The sequence below is a fragment of the Panthera leo genome, chromosome A2 (assembly GCF_018350215.1).
Source record: "Panthera leo isolate Ple1 chromosome A2, P.leo_Ple1_pat1.1, whole genome shotgun sequence".
Lineage (NCBI taxonomy): Eukaryota > Metazoa > Chordata > Mammalia > Carnivora > Felidae > Panthera > Panthera leo.
Window position 1 is genome coordinate 90143325 of NC_056680.1, and position 5964 is coordinate 90149288.

Consider the following 5964-nt stretch of genomic DNA (forward strand, 5'->3'; position numbering starts at 1 on the left):
CATGTGTTTTATTTTTGTCCAAAAGTTTCTGTATAGCTGATTCACCACTCTTCTAGTCCTTTGGTTAGAGAGCAGGATTTCATTGTTTGGAAGTTTTTTCCTTTCAGCATTTTGTATCATGCCACTTCCTGCTGGCCTGTAAAAGTTTCTGCTGAAAAACCAGCTGGTATCCTCATTCCCTTGGATGCAACAAGTTGTTTTTCTCTTACTGCTTTTAAGATTCATTAAACTTTCACATTTTAATTAGAATGTGCTTGCTATGGACCTCTTTGGATTCATCTTATTTGGAATATTTGTGCTTCCTGGACCTAAATGTCTGCTTTCTTCCCCAGATTAGAGAAATTTGCAGCCATTATTTTTTCAAGTAAGTTTTCTGCTCCTTTCTCTCTCTTCTTCTGAGATCCCTATATTGCAAATGTTATTCTGTTTGATGCTGTCCTAAAGGTCTCTTAAGCCATCTTTCTTTCTTAAAATTCTGTTTTCTTTTTGCTGCTCTGTTTGGGGGAGTTCTACTGCCCTGTTTTCCAGGTTGCTGTTTCTGCCTCATCTACTCTGTTGTTGAACCCCTCTAGTATATTTTTCAGCAATTGTATTCTTCAGTTCTGTGACTCCTGTTTGTTACTTTCTTCTATTTTCTAACTCTCTATTGAGTTAGAGAGTTCATTCTTTTCTCAAGTTTGGTAAACACTTTTGACCATTACTTCGAACTTTTTATCAGGTACATTACTTATCTTCATTTCGTGAAGGTTTTTTTTGTTTTGTTTTGTTTTTTGTGTGTGTGTGGGGGAGGTTATCTTGTTCTTTCGTTTCAAACATATACCTCTGTTTCCTCATTTTGCTTTTCTCTCTGCATTTGTTTCTATGTATTAGACAAACAGCAACCTCTCCCCTCTTGGAAGAGCAGCCTTATCTAGGTGATGAAACTTATCTTTCAACTTTGCCCTAGCTCATGGTTATCTTTTGAATCTTTGTGATTACCTAAGCAGCCTTATTTTTTCTTGGTAGGCTTCTGCCAAGCCCAGTCAGTGCTGCAAAACGTGGGAGCTTGGTAAGCACCTAGTTTCAAGCTGATTTGAAGCCAGACCCTCTGGTAGTAGCTTTTAAAGTATATACAAATGTATACAGTACTGTGGGACTGCACTCATAATTCCTGCTGGCCTCCACATCAGGAGATCTTGGTGTCCCCTTGGTGACAGCTGCGACAACTGGGGCTCTAGACAAGTCTATAAACTCCTTTTTGGGAGGTACCAGGGAGCTATAGCAAGGTCAAGAGGAAGTGCTAAGCTGGTGTTCCCTGACCTACAGTCCCTGAGAAATCCTCCACATACTCTAGATGTGTGGTAAAACTAAAGCCTGCCCCTTAGGAAGAAGTTCCAGGACAAGTAAATAGATCTTTGTCACATGAAGACTAATGGTTTATTTCAGTCTGTTGTCTGTGCAGTACCCTGGGGTTGGTAACCTGCCTAGAACTCTCTTTCCAATTGTTTCGGTCCCATAGGGTTGAGTCCCCATGTCCCCATGGCCACCAGAGCCAAGTGTTTGAAAGGTGTTCCTTGCATGGACTATGCACCCTTGTCTGCTACAGTGGGGCTGTGGGAGAGTGCATGGGTGAGGTGAGCCCTCTGGCTATACAATAGGGCTGTAGGAATGTGTGGGGGTGGGACAAACATACCAGCTACAGTGGGACAAAGGGACAATCTGCTGGCCTAGCCAGGTAGAAGGAGCACAAAAATGGCACACACGAGTGCGGTTACTAACAAACTCGGGTGAGCTCACAAAAATGATGGCCACCAGTGTCTCCTTCCTGGAGAAAATCCTACCAGACCCCGGGGTCTCCAGCAGACTTTTGAAAACAAGCTAACGAATCTCCTTCATGTATCATCGTGATTTTCAAATTTCTGCTTTGGTGCTGGATCCAGAGTGAGTCTGTGTGCAAACCCTTTATGAACAGACTTTTCATTCCCCACAGCCTTTTGGATGTCCGGGACACAAGCCCCATTGGTATTCAGAGCCAGATGTTTAGCCAGATGTTTTGGGGGTTCAACTTTCTGAGGTAGGTTCCAAAGGTTGGGGTTCCTGATGTGGGGTATAAACCCCTCACTCCTCAGGGAGAAATTCTGTATTTGTGAAATCCCTCCCAATTGTGGGTTGCCATGACAAGGATGGGTTCAGGGTAACACTGCTTCTTTACCTCTCCTAACTGTTGTGCTGTGACCCTTTGACCTTTTGTTGTGGAGGAGCTCTTCAGCTAGTTTTCAGGTCATTTTCGAAGGGAATTAATCCATATGTAGCTATACACTTGGTGTCTCCATGGGAGGAAATGAGTTGAGAATCTTCCTATGCCGCCATTTTGAATCATTCTCTCAGCATTTCTTTTTTTTTTAACATATTCTTTTTAAGATTACACATGTTATTACATTTATCAATAATTCATTCATTTTTGTAGCTCAGCACCATCCCATTGCATGGATATTCCACAAATTGTTTATTCTCAACTAACTTTTAATTTTTTTTTTTTTTAACGTTTATTTATTTTTTAGACAGAGAGAGACAGAGCATGAATGGGGGAGGGACAGAGAGAGAGAGGGAGACACAGAATCGGAAGCAGGCTCCAGGCTCCGAGCCATCAGCCCAGAGCCCGACGCGGGGCTCGAACTCACAGACCCACGAGATCGTGACCTGAGTCGAAGTCAGACGCTTAACCGACTGAGCCACCCAGGCGCCCCTCAACTAACTTTTAAACACTGTTTTCTAAGCATCCATTGAGGAATTAAAATGTGCTAGGTATAGTAGCTTACAGTCTAGTGGGGGACTTATTGTCCTGTGAAACAAGACTTATTCAGTCCTTAAAAGAATGTGTCAGTTAGCACTGCCACATGGGGTTTATAGTATTTATACTTACTGCTTAATAGTTTCTTTTGATCTCTTATTGAGAATGTAGATACGACATTTATTAATGATAAAATTTAACCAATTAAAAATACGTTAAACAAATATATTAAGCATTAATACATTAATTCATTAAACAAATACAAAGCCAAATCAATGGCTTTAGACGCATGTGTATCAAGAACTCCAAAATGGATCATTAGAAATCCATGTGCTTATTTTTGTATTTTTTACCTTGTGACCAAAATAAGCAAAAGCTTTTCATGAAGTATTGGCATCAGAGAACTAGCAGTATCATCAACAATATGATAAATGTCTTTTGCAAATGGCTTTTTGGATCACAGGTCTGTTCCAGCGTATCTTACACTGGACACTGGCGATGGAAACGATAGATCTATAAATGCTAACACCAAGATACAGTATAGACCTATAGTCTTCTATTAATGTTACACTACTGCTTTAAGCAACTCAAATAAAAATAGTCCTATCTGTTCAAGGAAAGTTTGTAAATTTGTCAATGAGATTTTGATAAGATAAACTAATGGAGGTAAGATTGCCATTTGAAAATGGTCCCAAGGGGTCCTGAATGGCTCAGTCCGTTGAGTGTCTGCCTTCAGCTCAGGTCATGATCTCATAGTTCATGAGTTCCAGCCCAAGTCAGGCTCTGTGCTGACAGCTTGGAGCCGGGAGCCTGTCTCAGAATCTGTGTGTCCCTCCCTTGCTCACGCTTTGTTTTCCTCTGTCTCAAAAATAATAAAAGCTAAAAAAAAAAAAAAAAAACAAAACACAACCATCTTCTTCAAAAGAAAAAGAAAAAAGGAAAATTGTCCCTAATTATTGTCTTTATTGAAATATTTTTTATTTAAAATAACTTTATAAATTTATTCACATCTTATTCTCTCATAAAAATATTTGCCTATATATGTCTTTACTCTCCCAATATCTAGGTCAGTGTGTTAGTAAGATTCTTCATGCTGTTTCTTGACCTCTTTCTTCATGTTACTCAATACATTAAAAAAAAATTTTTTTTAATGTTTATTTTCGAGAGAGAGAGAGAGAGAGAGAGAGAGAGGTGGGGAAGGGGCAGAGAGAAGGAGACACAGAATCCGAAGCAAGGCTCCAGGCTCTGAGCTGCCAGCAGAGAACCTAACACAGGGCTCGAACTCACAAGCCACAAGATCATGACCTGAGCCAAAGTTGGACTCTTAACTGACTGAGCCACTCAGGCACCCCTACTCAATACATTTTTTTTATACTCCATGGATTTTTCACTCAAGTCCAAGTGTTGCCTTAATTTTTGATTTTCCCATCTCTTTCTTTCATATTACTATCTCTTTTCCAATTGTATCCCGTCCTTCCTCTTTTCTCTTATTTTTTCCCCCGTCTCTGCCTTTAGGTGACACCAAGAGGCTTAAGACACTATTTAGTCCCACTGACATTTGAAGATAAAGGTGTTGGTGATTACTGTGACATCAGAAATCACTAATGTTTAATATATTTGCAAAATCAGGGTCGATAATTAGGTGAAGGAGGAAATAACCCACTATCTACCACTAGTTTTTTCTGTTAATGTCATCAACAGAGATTAACAATACAAATCTCCTCTCTGGACTTTCTCCTTTAAATTTGTTAAGTCGGTTGAAGCTACCTATCTAAACGAAGTATAGAATGAAATTTTACTCTTCACAGAAATTTTGCCCTTCAGTGAAATTTTCCAGTTCACTTGGAAATCTACAATATTGGTAATATCAAAGTGCACATTTATTCTTTTCAGGGGTAATAACTTTCTGTGTCACTTTGTTCTTTGTTTTTGTTTTGACAAAATATTTGGAAAAAACCAAAGCTTTCCCTTCTAGTTCAAAATTAGAGTTCTAGTGACAAAATCTAGTTCTGGAATTCGGGTATTTTTGAACTTTGATATTTGACATTGACATGAACTGTGTGAGCTGGAACTAATTTTTTTTAAATTTTTTTTTCAACGTTTTTTATTTATTTTTGGGACAGAGAGAGACAGAGCATGAACGGGGGAGGGGCAGAGAGAGAGGGAGACACAGAATCGGAAACAGACTCCAGGCTCCGAGCCATCAGCCCAGAGCCTGACGCGGGGCTCGAACTCACGGACCGCGAGATCGTGACCTGGCTGAAGTCGGACGCTCAACCGACTGCGCCACCCAGGCGCCCCGAGCTGGAACTAATTTAATCCAAGGAAATAATCCTTGATTTGATAACATAATTTGAGACAAGTAAATAAAGCTGCATTTGGTAAATCAAGTGCTACTGAAATGAATTCCTATATAAGCTGGTCTTCAAATTGCCTACACAGACCCACTTGAGCTTTATGGCCATTTTGGGGGAAGGTTGTGCAGGTTTACAGGTGTGAGCAAAGTTGTCAAAGAAAAGTACCTATGGAGGGGCGCCTGGGTGGCTCAATTGGTTAAGCTGCCGACTTTGGCTTAGGTCATGATCTCGTGGTCCCTGAGTTCGAGCCCCGCGTTGGGCTCTGTGCTGACAGCTCAGAGCCTGGAGCCTGTTTCAGATTCTGTGTCTGCCTCTCTCTGCCCCTCCCCCGTTCATGCTCTGTCTCTCTGTCTCAAAAATAAATAAACGTTAAAAAAAATTAAAAAAAAAAGAGTACATGTGGCAAAATATCTAACTTGGCCAGGTAATGATTTCAATTACAGAGTAAGTATCATTAGTGGACAAATAGATAAAAAAGATGTACTCTATGTATACATCCATGACCCCACACACATATACAGTGGGTATTACACAGCCATATATGAATGAGATTGTGCCGTTTGCCATGACATGGATGGACCTAGATGGTATTATACTAAGTCAAGTAAATCAGACTGAGAAAGACAAGTACCATATGATTTCGCTCATATGTGCAATCTAAAAAAAAAAAACAAAAACAAAAAAACAAAAAAACAAATGCATTAAACAAAAAGCAGAATCAGACCTATAAATACAGAGCACAAACTGATGGTTGCCAGAGAAAAGGAGGGGTGATGAGTGAAATTGGTGAAGGGGAGTAGGAGATACAGGCATCCAGTTATGCAATTAATAAATTAG